The 13,795-nt window shown below is 40.6% G+C and overlaps 1 long non-coding RNA gene across 2 annotated transcripts in view; it reads right to left on the bottom strand.

The window, feature by feature from the left end:
- The window catches only part of LOC146073819 (uncharacterized), a 67,964-nt gene extending 55,362 nt beyond the window's left edge, over positions 1–12,602 (bottom strand). For both annotated transcript variants that reach the window (XR_014473318.1, XR_014473319.1), the window contains exons 1-2: positions 11,368–12,602; positions 11,202–11,278 (exon numbers count right to left, since the gene is read on the bottom strand). This is a non-coding gene — a long non-coding RNA (uncharacterized LOC146073819). The remainder of the gene's footprint in view (positions 1–11,201; positions 11,279–11,367) is intronic.
- Positions 12,603–13,795: the final 1,193 nt, after the last annotated feature.

Genomic DNA, 13,795 nt, shown 5'->3' with positions numbered 1-13,795 from the left:
ATGCTAGATAGTTTTTCCATTCCTGTGGAGATCCAGTGGTTGGCACAGAGACCTTAGGGGAGGGAGGGGGTACTTAAGACAGTAGCTCATGAAACCTGATACACTTGTTTCTCTGCTTGCACTGCATACTGTCTTGCTCGCATTCTGGCTGGCTGGATCTGCTGCTGCTGCACAAGAGGGAGTGCTAATGATGCTAGTGTTCTCTGGCTAGGTGGTACCTGGGGTATAGTACCCCCCCCTTTAATCTGGCTTTGCTTTCCACTCAACCCTGCTCACTGACGTGGCTCTCGTAAAGTCATGCCCGCTAACTCTGATTGGCCGGCTGAGTAACAGAGCACGGATGACCATCGGCGGTTTCAAACCATCAAGGTTAACCACCATTGATGGTGACAACTGATTATCCAGCTTCATAAATAGATAAGCTTAGAATTCAGGAATAGAGAACAAGAAAATTAATTGAAGGGTTTTAAATACACCACAACAAAGAGTAGTAAAACAACTTGATGGGGATCTCCGTTCGATATCTCATATTGACACCTTACACCCCAGTAAGGGCACTCGGGTTCATGTTATATTTGCACATAATTGTATATGATACTCAGCAAGAGTTCTGCGAAACTCATCAGGTTTTTTGGAAATGTCTGAGAGCACGCGGAGGAACATGAGCCGTGTAAAATACCCCAGGTCATTCTCTTTTATTTTCCTTTTTCGCTGACTGCAGGATTCTTGTGACTTTCCAAGAACTCGAACTAGATGTTAAAAAGGAGCCCGTCATGTCTAGGTGTGTTTTGCCTTGATGTGTGATTGCTAATATATATCATTGGATAGCCCGTGTAGAGGCATGCATTGAATAAAACAGAATTCTGATGTCTTTGTGCTGGAAAGTATTTGTAATGAAACCTTGAGTTTGTTACTGTTTAAATCCCTATTTATATACAACTTTGCTTTGTTAGGTATGTTCTGTTTTGAGTTGTACAGTGGTTTTTTTTAACCCCTTTCTAGCCTTTTTAGACTAATTTTACAACAATTTCATTTCTTATTTCATTTCCAAGAAAATGAACATTTTTGGTGAAAGATAAAGTGGAACCTGACTTGAAAACTCAAACGCGTGATCACGAAGACGCCACCCGTAAAAAAAGTGAAACAAACAAAAAAACAGTTTATATGTTGATTTCCTAATTGTAGTCTTCCCTTCCCTAAAACAGTTACTATATGGGGACTATGGAAGTTCCTGCTCTTAGAGCCCCCAGAAAAGTTTTGATTGTCGCCCGATGGAAACTGGCCGTAGGCGAGAGATGGACATTTGGTCTAGACTCCACCTCCCCAATGGCTCATTGGACATTATGGTCTAGACTTCACCTCCCCAATGGCTCATTGGACATTTTGGTCTAGACTCCACCTCCGCAATGGCTCATTGGACATTTGGTCTAGACTCCACCTCCGCAATGACTCATTGGACATTTGGTCTAGACTCCACCTCCCCAATGGCTCATTGGACATTTGGTCTAGACTCCACCTCCCCGATGGCTCATTGGACATTTTGGTCTAGACTCCACCTCCCCGATGGCTCATTGGACATTTGGTCTAGACTCCACCTCCCCAATGGCTCATTGGACATTTGGTCTTGACTCCACCTCCGCAATGACTCATTGGACATTTGGTCTAGACTCCACCTCCCCAATGGCTCATTGGACATTTGGTCTAGACTCCACCTCCCCGATGGCTCATTGGACATTTTGGTCTAGACTCCACCTCCCCGATGGCTCATTGGACATTTGGTCTAGACTCCACCTCCCCAATGGCTCATTGGACATTTGGTCTTGACTCCACCTCCCCAATGGCTCATTGGACATTTTGGTCTAGACTCCACCTCCCCAATGGCTCATTGGACATTTTGGTCTAGACTCCACCTCCCCAATGGCTCATTGGACATTTTGGTCTAGACTCCACCTCCCCAATGGCTCATTGGACATTTTGGTCTAGACTCCACCGCCCCAATGGCTCATTGGACATTTTGGTCTAGACTCCACCGCCCCAATGGCTCATTGTCTCATCACAGTTCGGGGTAGGATCCAACCTTTGGGAACATCCCTCCTTCCCTTCAAGCGATATGGATCATTGGGTTGACCCATATTAGGTCTAAATGCATTGGGTCAACCACAGAAGGTCGACATGGCTAAGGTCAACAGGGTTGGAAGGTCGACATGACTTTTTCATGTTGTATTTGAACCGACATGTGCCGACAGGCGGTATATCATGCCTACCATCCACTAGGGCACGGAGGGAGAATAGAATAGTGTGGCGAGCAACGTGGTACACTCTGGCGATGTCCATGTCAACTATGTCAACACTTGGGCCAAAAAACATGAACAACTCATGTCCACCTTTTGACTGTCGACTTAGCCATTGTCGACCTAATGCTTGTGTCAACCTTCCAACCCTGTCGATCTTCTGAAGGTCAGATGGCCACCCCAAGCAGCCCCTGTAATGCATCACTTGCCTACATTATTTCTAAATTTGTTATTATTTTTTATTCATATGATATCACTAAGGGGCTGATTCAGAACTGCTTTCGATGGTGGTGGGTCTGCACATGTGCGTATATGCGCATGTGCACCCCCCTGTGCGAACGCCTTCGGCAACTATCACACTCGCCGAAGGTTGCTTTAGGTCGACATGGTCAAAAGGTTGACACAAGGAAATGTCGACTTGGAAATGACCTACATGGGAAAAGGTTTTCATGGTTGTTGACATATGCCGCTGCGCTCGCCATGCTTCGGGCATGGTGCCAAGTGCGCTTTCTATTCTTCTATGCCTACTGGGATGGTGAAGTACAGTAAGAACAAGTCGGCTAAAACAAAAATCATGAAAAACTACTTTTTTCTATGTTGACCGTTTCGAACCTTTGCTTGCGTCAACCTGTTTTCAATGTCGACCGAAAGCATGTCAACCTTTTTCATGTTTATTGTGAGTTGACCAATAGTGGACAACCTATTGAGTGTCAACTTAGACACGGTTGACCAAATGAGCACATACCCCTACATACTGTACAGCCAGTGACTCTACATACAGCCAGTGACCCTACATACAACCAGTGACTCTACATACAGCCAGTGACTCTACATACAGTCAGTGACCCTACATACAGCCAATGACTCTACATACAGCCAGTGACCCTACATACAGCCAGTGACTCTACATACAGCCAGTGACCCTACATACAGCCAGTGACTCTACATACAGCCAGTGTCCCTTCATACAGCCAGTGACCCTACATACAGCCAGTGTCCCTACATACAGCCAGTGACCCTACATACAGCCAGTGACCCTACATACAGCCGGTGACTCTAGATACAGTCAGTTACTCTACATACAGCCAGTGACCCTACATACAGCCAGTGACTCTACATACAGCCAGTGTCCCTTCATACAGCCAGTGACCCTACATACAGCCAGTGTCCCTACATACAGCCAGTGACCCTACATACAGCCAGTGACCCTACATACAGCCAGTGACCCTACATACAGCCGGTGACTCTAGATACAGTCAGTGACTCTACATACAGCCAGTGACTCTACATACAGCCAGTGACTCTACATACAGCCAGTGTCCCTACATACAGCCAGTGACCCTAAATACAGCCAGTGACTCTAGATACAGTCAGTGACTCTACATACAGCCAGTGACTCTACATACAGCCAGTGACTATGGTGTAAATGTATGAAGCTTGGAGAATTGGGATCTATCCCACATGTTATGTGCAAAGTGATAATGCTCCAGCCAATCAGCTCCTAAGTGTCAATATACATACTGGAGCTGATTGGCTGGAGCCTTCTCACCTTGCACATGAGGATACATACCCCTCCATTTCCTCCTGTCTGCCCTTCCCAGGTACAGGCTCTACAACTACTCCTGTCAATAACTCAATCTCATCCTTGCCCCCTGACCTTCAGAGGCCTACATATTGCAGAGACAAAGGTCTCTCCTGCACGGAGTTTTCGAGATAGAAACAAATAGGTTTTTTTTTCAAGTGACAAAATAAGGTAGCACTAAGGCCATTTGAAGTGAAGACTAGGGGGGGTATTTTGTACACATACACGCATATTTACTAACGTGTAAATACCCAAAGAGTGCCGTATTCTTCTGTGGAGGTACTGATGGGTTCCCACTGCATCATCATCCTCCTGGGGTGACTATTATTGCGTTGTCACTTTCCAGCCTAGCCAATGTTTTCACTGGTTTGGGTGGGGCCTGATTACATCATTTGCTTTGTGAAACAGCAGGATGCAGCATAAAATTAAATTACGCACTTTCGCGGCATGGCTGCAAATCCCAACCCACCTACCGCGCAGGAGAGACATACCTGCTCTCTCTGGGAGCTCTCACTCTAATCTACCAATCTCCAGTTCACCCTGGGAGAAGATGCAACTGTGATTACACCAGTGTATGACTACATCTGTATTTAAACCCGCACAAACGAATCCTCGGATATATTAACGATTCTTTCTTTTTCTTTTTTTTTTTAACCCTTTGAGTGCCAACATCACTCAAATTTGTTATATAAATTCAAATCAAATTTTTGGGGGGGAGGTGTAAAAAAATAAATTATACTTCCTATATACTTTAAACATTACAGGTCATTATGAAACATAAAAAAGTTTGCCTGGCAATTTTCACAAAGGGTTAATACATTAATACCGGGGTATGTCCAAAACCTTATTTCCTTTACAATTTCATCGCCTGGGACTTAAAGCTTCTGCTTTCACAGGTAAAATGGCCGCCAGGATTATAACAATAAGGCCGCTACTGCGTAAGCGGTTCGGTATAACGGCCAAAGATGTCGTCAAATTATTTAACCCTTTGAGTTGCCAGGTAAATTTGCCAAAGTAGGTGGAAGTAGCCGAGCAAACATTTGTATTCATCACAATGACCTGTAACATTTACCTTATATAGGAAATATAATATTTTTTTTCAAACAACATTTTTGATTTGAATTTATATAACAAACGTGAGAATTTTTAGCAAATATTTTGCACAGAGATCTTGGCACTCAAAGGGTTGTCAGTCGTCGGGAACCGTCAATTACAAAATGTGGTGCAGATTTACTAGTAAAAGAAAATCCGGGTAAATCAAAATAGCCGTGGTCGCCGTGGTAGCCTTATGTCCAACCGGCCAATGAGGCAATAAACGATCAAAGGTCGATTCTACAAAGAGGTTCTGATTGCATAAATTGCAACTGACAAAATCGGAGATTGCAACATTCATGCAGAATAACCACCATGCCCACCCATAACACAACTGTCACCCAAGATCCACTCTTTCATTGATAAGACCTTTGTGTAACGCAATAGGCTATGTTCTATACAGGCTTGTGTTCTGTCACTTCTGCTATTCCCCTAGAGCCACACCAATTTCCAGGATACGAGAAAGAGAACAGCCGTGTCCTATAGAGGCAAAGCCTTTTCTGCGTGACGACAGTAAACCCCATGGACGGTACACTAAATATGATTCCCGATAATTGTGTCCGTGAATAAAACATTAGCATATTAAAAATGTGCAGAGATGAGATAAACAAACGAGGTCTGCATCGGCAACCGCACAAACCGAGGCTGTACCCAGTGGCATCATGCAGAGGCGATAGCTGCAGTAGATAAGCTGGATAATGGCGGCAAAGCACTACCCACACTCTGCGTTCTGAGATCCTGCCACCTCTGCCAGCTCCCCTAGGTGTGCCAGGTACAAGCTTTACAACCAGTTCATCCGACAGCTTCTCTTCCCTTTCCATGTATTGGGTATGCCGTTACAACCTTTCGTATTGTACCTGGTGCCTGTGTCAGCAGGGACGCTTCCCTGGGCATATACGCACACACAACTACCAAGTGCCAGGCTCAGAGCCGTTGTGTGTAGTATAAGTTGTTTACAGGTGCATCGAGCTGCAATCATTAATTAACGATGCATTGTCGTTGGGCTCCACTTGCGCAACTCAACCGTTGCTTGACAAAAGGAGAATACAAATTTTAGGGAAGTCCATGCAGAAACGACCTTAGCTCAAGGTCGTAAGGACCTGGCTGGATTCAAAGCATAATAATAATAATAATAAATATGTATGATATTAAAAAACAAACAAAAACAAAATTTCAAATGCAGATGGCGTTTGAAATAGACAAAGAGCTGACCGCTGTGACAGTTAATGTTCTACACATTATAGACCAGACATTAACATTCCTTTGTAGAGTATATTGTACCTCTACAAGGTTTAAGACTCATATAACTCTATGAGTGTAGCTTTATTCAGCTTTACAAGAAGTTAAATTAATTCTATACACACAGAAATACTCACATGAACGACATTTCTCTACACTCACTACGTCCTATCCGTCCAGCTCAGAGACGTTGCACCAAAAAACAACCTGATTTGGAAATAGACTATTTTATACAATTAAAAATGGGCAATCCTCCGTCAACATAATCACATTGAAGGAGATCACGCATTTGATCCCAAGGCGATGTCATTTGCAAGTTCCTTAAATTATATCTCTAGATCTGTAAATTATGATGCCAGCACTTCGGCGGTAGTAGGAAAAATTGGTGGATTATAGGGACTGAATGAAATAACATTATTGCAGATACTAGAAGTCATCGTAAAGACCCAAGACCGGTGTAAAGCTTCGGTCGGCGGCCTTGGTACTTTATATTGTCGCACAACTTCTCTGTTACTTATAATGCGGTGTATCACTTATCTCGTCTATAAAATAAATGTATGCACCACAAATATTCCTGTGCACTAAGACTGCGTCATCACTCGTCTACACCGAAAAGCATTCCTCTTTAACGTACAAGTCATAAAAAATGGGCAATCTTGTTTTAATTATTAGCATTATTATAATCTTCATTATTATTAGCGCTGGGTTATTTTTGAAAACCGCTGCCCCAAAGTTAGTTTGACATGTAAATGATCAAAGTGAAGATGTAATTTATGTGGGGACAGATAAATCAATTCAATATGACAATTGGCAGTCTGGTAAAGAAGAGAAGAGAAAAGAGGATTATAGAGTTCAAACATATTAAAAATTATGCAAGAAAGAAAAATCAGAGTAATGTGTTTAATCACGCAGTTAGGGGTTAAGTGTGTGTGTTCTGGATGCAATGTGTGGGACATCTAATGTGAGGCCCTGTAATACCGAACCGCAGAGCCTGCACGGCCAGCCTTACAACCCTGAAGAAAGGGCTGTTTGCCCTGAAACGTTGGTGACATATTTGAATTCAACCAGGATCTGAACAGAAGACTGGGCCTGAAATCCTTACAGCAGATACAATATTTATATATGTGTGCGCGCGTGTATATATATATATATATATCCATGACCTTTCTAACGGTGAAAATATAAAGTACTAATGATACCATGTGTAAGAACTTCAACGTGTAATTTTAAAACAAAATGGCCTACTAATTAACTACATCGCCGCGTCACTTGCGACGATGGAAACGGTGGTGTGGGGATAAGTTCGATTTATCTTTCCTACAAATAAACTCTACGAATATTTTCCCACCCAATAAAATCCCGGCTTCACTCAGTTTGTCTCAAGAGGCTGAATAGTACCTATGCAGAGTTGATTGTCAAAAATATAGCATATTTTATATGCAGTGTGTCCAATTAGTTGTTTTTTTCTTTTTGTAAGCAGCATAAGGTGTCCGCCATTAAATTAACAATATATTATAGTGGCATTTGGGGAGAAGGAAAGAGGGAACAAGACTATTAGTGTCCAAAAGTGGAAATACAAACAATATGCTCTTTAGAATGAAATGAAATAATAAAAAAATAAAATAAAGAAACCGTCCCCAGTTCAGTCGAAATTTTGGACGATCGCCAGTCTGGTTTCATGTGACCTGTCTTTCAAATGATTTCATTAATATTCTGTTACAAAGATCTGCTTTAGTGATTTGCTTTTTTTTGTGTTACTCCTTATGTCTGAGATTGGAACACCTGGTTTTTACATTGTTTTACGATTGTTCCCCCCCCCCCCCCCCCCCTATAATTTAGATAACAGCAATCAAAGCAACGCTACAGTCAATGGTGATTTTTTTTTACGAGTAAATGAATTATAATGCTATTTATGATCAAGTAGAAAGTGACTGCAATATTTCAATTTAGCCAAAACCCCTTATCCATTTAAAACCATTAGAAAAAAAAAAAAAAACTAAAAAGATATATATATATATATATATAAAAAAAGGGAAATACCTAATCGTCCGCGCCTTAAAGATGGCTAGCAGCAACTCTGAAAGTCCCCTGTTAGCCGGGACTTAAGACAGATAGAGATAAAGACAAAGGAACAGAGTGCGCTTATAAGTAAAGGTACATAGCTTATTCCTCACATTTGTTTAAAACATTTATTCAGTAAAAGCCTTAACAGTTCGGCTCATATAAAATACACAAATACATATAGTCTTTGAAGGTGACAATTGTCGTAGTATACAATTTTTTCCAATATAACAACTGGCCAGCTGTTAAGGCTTTTACTGAATAAATGTTTTAAACAAATGTGAGGAATAAGCTATGTACCTTTACTTATAAGCGCACTCTGTTCCTTTGTCTTTATATATATATATATATATATATTTGTTTGTTTGTTTTAATTCACCTTGAGTTTAATCTTATAACACAAATGGCTGTACTGTGCATTTGTCAGAATAAAGGTTCCAAGCTTCACTTTGTTTGAAATCAATTTTGCGGCCCAGTGTTTAATGAATTAATGTGCGCCATTAACAAAAAAAAGCGCAACATGGACGGAAATGATGCACAAAAAACAAACTAAAATATCGAATTCAAACAACAGTACATGGATAAGCTATAGGAGACTAAGGGAATCCCTGTCGTCTCCTGGCTAATCTATACGATTTTCTGAATTAATGGCAAAAAAAACCACATTTGAATGGAAATTTACTGCATAACTAATTCTCTTCATTCAGCTTGTCTGTTAAGTCTTCCAGTGACAATTACAGACAGCCTTTTTTACCTCACTCATTTATAATAAATGAGAAGAAACAATTCTCAATGCCAGCAGGACAAAAGGTCTCTTCAGAATTTTGGTAAATAATAATAATACAAAAATAAATAAATAAAAAAAACTTTAAAAATAATATAAAAATATAGCGATCTCGGCGGAATTTAGTGTATGCAGTGTTTACTGGGTGTACATTAAAACATCACCTCACCAGGCCCAGAAAATGATCTATCAGATATCCCAATATCTAAATCAAAATTCTACATTTTATTTTATTTTTTTGCGCAAAAAGTTTATCTTATAGTCAAATTGTCACACGTTTTAAGGGCGCTATTCTAGGAAGGCTTGTATGTATTACACAGGCATGGAGTAGATAATAACGTACGTCTACAAGCCATTTTGTGTCACACTGCATCCTCCGAAGTACAGAACAGAAGGGTATTGATCATGATAATGACAATCTAGGTATCAAAAATATTTTATCCATCTTGCTTATTTATAAAACTAACGTTTGAGCAATAATTTATAACTTACAGTATACTCTTTAAATAAAATAGCTGAGCTTATGCTATATACATATGTGTGTGTGTGCGTGTGAGCATGTGTGTAACTGTATATATATATATGTGTGTGTGTGTATGTGTGTGTGAGCATGTGCGTATATATATATATATATGTGTGATATGTGTGTGTTTATGAATGTGTATATATATATATATATAGTTATATATATATAGAGAGAGAAATGTATATAGATTTTATACTGAGTATAGTTGTAGTTCTTATATTCACATACAGTAAGTATATATATATATATATATATATGTGCGTGTGTTTATTTGTGTATATATATATCTATATATATATATATAGATATATATATATATATATGCAAAAATGGCCTGCTGAACATAACATAAGTGGTGAAAAGCTACGACTACCTATAAACTGTGTACTGCATGTATCTATATGTATTCATTGAAATGTCTGTAGAAGATAGTGCTATTAACATGTCCTGGGAATAGCAATCATATTTGACAAAAGGAGCATGCAAACACATCCTGGTACAAATAACAAGACTTAATAACAAGTTACGGTAATACGTGTATCACGCAATAGCATGTTTACAATTACTTTACAGTGTTACTAGTATGCAACTAAGTATGGAAATATAACATTAAAGTGTATATTCTGTCTTTTAGGACATATAATATTAAAATGGGCAAGCTATGCACCTCAGTTGATTATTTAAGAATATATATATATATGTGTGTGTGTGTGTGTATATATATATATATATGTATATATACTGTATATATATATGTATATATACTTTCTCAACACATGTATACGGTCAGTTGCGTACTTATGTATGTAATGGACTCTAAACATGCACACATACACTATTACTTATTACTCATGGACTATATATATATATATATATATATATATATATATATATAGTGTAAGTGTGTGTGTGTGTGTGTGTGTGTGTGTATGTTATTTCATAGATTGCTGAAGTGTTGAATACTGCATAACACATCGACACACTGAGATAACACAAGAAACTATTAACCTGTCAAATTATACTAAACCTTGAAACAAAACACGTAATTATTCCAAAATTAGCAGGTTAAACGCAAGCAGGGAAGGAATGCCCCCCCACACAATAAGAAGTTACTCAGTGACAACGTGCTGACCACAACCATACAGATGGTTAATGTAAAAAAATAAATTAAAAAAAAGCTTAAGCACTGAATGAAAGGGGAAAAAAAAATCACAGCACAAAAACACTCCACAAGAACGAGAAACTCTAACATGAAAATATACAACAAAAAAAGCAAGAAAAAAAAAAAGATTCTAAAACATGTTCCACTGCACGTAGAATTTCTCTTATGAGTCTGTGAAAACGAAAGTACCCTAAACCCTCGAGATAGCAGTCTGTTCTAGAGGTAGTTAAACTGAATGCCAATTTTTTTCGGAGTCAATATAATTTAACGAAGTCTTAAAGCCTTTTGGCCAATTCCTTGCTATGGGTTGAAATGAATTAAGTGTTGGGGGGGAATAAAAGCAACCTTTTCAACCGTGCAATAGATTCTAACTTTGTTCTCTACGTTAAAGTTGCAATAGAAAGACAATACGTAAACTATAAGCAATGTGGTAAAAAGCTTTGGAAAGGGATAGAGATCCTTACCCATGTGAAGGTGGCAAGCTTTCTTGAGCATCGGACGGAGGAGGGCACCAGCCCAAATGTGTTCACCTTGCAGTCTCCTGTGGAAAGCAGACAAGAGCAGACTTAGACGTTTGCAGTTTCTGCAAAGTGGTTGCAGGGCCTGTAAGAAACAGAAGGCGGTGCTTACCTAGCATGAGATCCTCCGTAGTGTGCGTTCCCCCTGCCACCACTACCCCTTGGCTACCAGCACCCAGCAACGACAGCAGGCTGCGAGGTCTGTCATGAAAGGCATCAGAAAGACAGAGAGGCAGGGAGGGAGAGCACGAAACGTGTTAAGCTCGTCTCGGCAGTTAACAAGTCTTGAATGAAGAATGTTAGCAAACAGACAAACAGCATAGCTGGAGCATGCTAATAGTCCTGCGCTACTACTTAAATATGAATTATTCAGCAGATGGAATAAAGAGAAAATAGGCCCCCACCCCCTTCATACAAACTGACGCTTCCTCTGGCGCTGGCAGAGACATTAAAAAAAAATAAAAATACCCCAAATTGCAGATCCCCCTCCCCTCTAACGAGGCACCTCGACGGTGGTATCCTCCGTGCCATGCCAACGTGGGAATTGAGTCTACGTCTTTTTTTTTCCCCCTCTTTTCTTTTTTTTTCTTGCGGTAGAGGATCATAAAATCGGGATCGATTTTTGTCGTTTACTGCCATTTTCCCGTCTTTGCCGTCTACTTTATGCCTTTTGTCTTTGAGCTGGCACCTGTCCCAGACAGTGCATTACTACGTACACGGTTATACCTCCCACACCGAAATAGTAATAATAAAAAAAAAAAAGCAAGAAAGAGCGAAGGACGGAAAGACGACAAAAAAAAAGCAGTATTCCCTTTGTAGCCACTGTCAGATTAAAAGAGGAAATAGAAGCATCCATCCGTTTTTAGTTAGGCGGCGTCGCTTCGCGAGTGGAGTAAAAAAAAAAAACGGAAAAGGGCGGTATGTTTGGTCGACGGACGGAGTGCGTCACGATTCGTAAAAAAAAGAAAGAAGAGTGGGGGTGGGGTGGTGGGGGGTCGCCGTAGTCCTTTAAGACGGCAAATTGGCATGGGCCGGCTTATTGTTATACCAACGAGGAAAAAAAAAAATTCGGTTGTACAGTAAACAGTGGGTACAGGAAGGTCTTGGAGAGCAAATCTCTGCAGCTGTAGGGGGAAGAGTCGGAGCTGTAAATAACCATAGAGAGAAAAAAAATAGTCCACAGAATGGGGGGGGAAAAAGGGTTAAATAAAAAGCGGGGAGGAAAATGATCCTATTTGGTGCAACAGAAAAAAAGTTATGCCCTGGCACCAGCCATTTGAAGGGGAGGCCCGTGCAGCAGGAATGCAACCAGGAGCTGGAGCTATTTGCAGACGCCCAGCTCCCCCTTGCAAGAGACTAGAGCAGTCTGTCTCATGTAGAAGGGAGGAGGACGTGAGCTAGCGAAAGAGATGGGTTAGGACTGATGATGAAACAGAGGCACAGCCCTGCGTGAGCAAGCTGCACACACACACACACACACACACACACACACGTACCACCGTGCACCAATGCAGCCAGCAGCCCTGCACCTCCTGCCCTACTGTAGCCTTTGATTTAACACTTCAGTCACTTACAGGAGATTACAGGGTGCGGGTGGGTGGTTTTAAAAAAAATATTTTTTTTATATCATCTCAAAAAAAGAAAAATCACGTGATGACTATCCCCAACGTGCCAGTGTGCATGCCTGAGCAAGACACGAACGCCAACATGGGATTGGCAATGTCATATATAATTTGGAATGTTTCAGCAGTGCCACCTGAATGTGGCTGAAAGGGTGCGAGGCAGGAAACTGTGCCCTGCGGGTCACGATGGGGAAGGGCGGTATTCCCCTATCCGGGTGCCCAGAAATAGCACCCAAAAATGGCAAATGCTTGGCTTCTTAATCCCCCCCCCCCCCTAATAATATGCTGTGCCGCAGCCTGAGCTGGTTGGGAGCCCTGCACATATTATACACCCGCCTTCCCTTTTATACAACCCATTCACTTGCCAGTGGGTATAATCGCACTGATGCCAGGCTTACTATGATGCCAAGCTGGCCTTTGTTCTATATAGGTACAGACCAGTATATAAGGACAGCGGACGTGACGTGTCTGCAGTGTATCACTCAAAGGAGAAAACGCATTCTCTCTCTCTGTATATATATATGTGTGTATATATATATATATATACACACAGTATGTGTGTGAATGTATGTGTATATATATATATATGTGTATATATATATATATAGGTATATATATATATATGTGTGTGTGTATGTACGTATGTGAGTGTGTGTATATATATATATATATAAATGTGTGTGTGTGTGTATATATATGTGTGTGTGTGTGTCTATGTGTGGGTCTGTGTACATATGTATGTTTCTGTGTATGTATATATATATATATATATATATATATACATATATAAAAACACACACACAATGTCAAATACCTGGAAAAACGAACCCCGATAATATTCCTATGGGCGATGATCTCTCCCCCTATTTAATTTCTGTTTTAGAGGTTGCCCTACCCCCCTCTCCCCCCCCACCCCCC

Source organism: Crinia signifera, chromosome 4 (assembly GCF_055691185.1).
Source record: "Crinia signifera chromosome 4, ASM5569118v1, whole genome shotgun sequence".
NCBI classification, from domain to species: Eukaryota; Metazoa; Chordata; class Amphibia; order Anura; family Myobatrachidae; genus Crinia; species Crinia signifera.
Note: the sequence above shows the minus strand (reverse complement) of the source record. Positions and strands in the feature narration are given on the sequence as shown.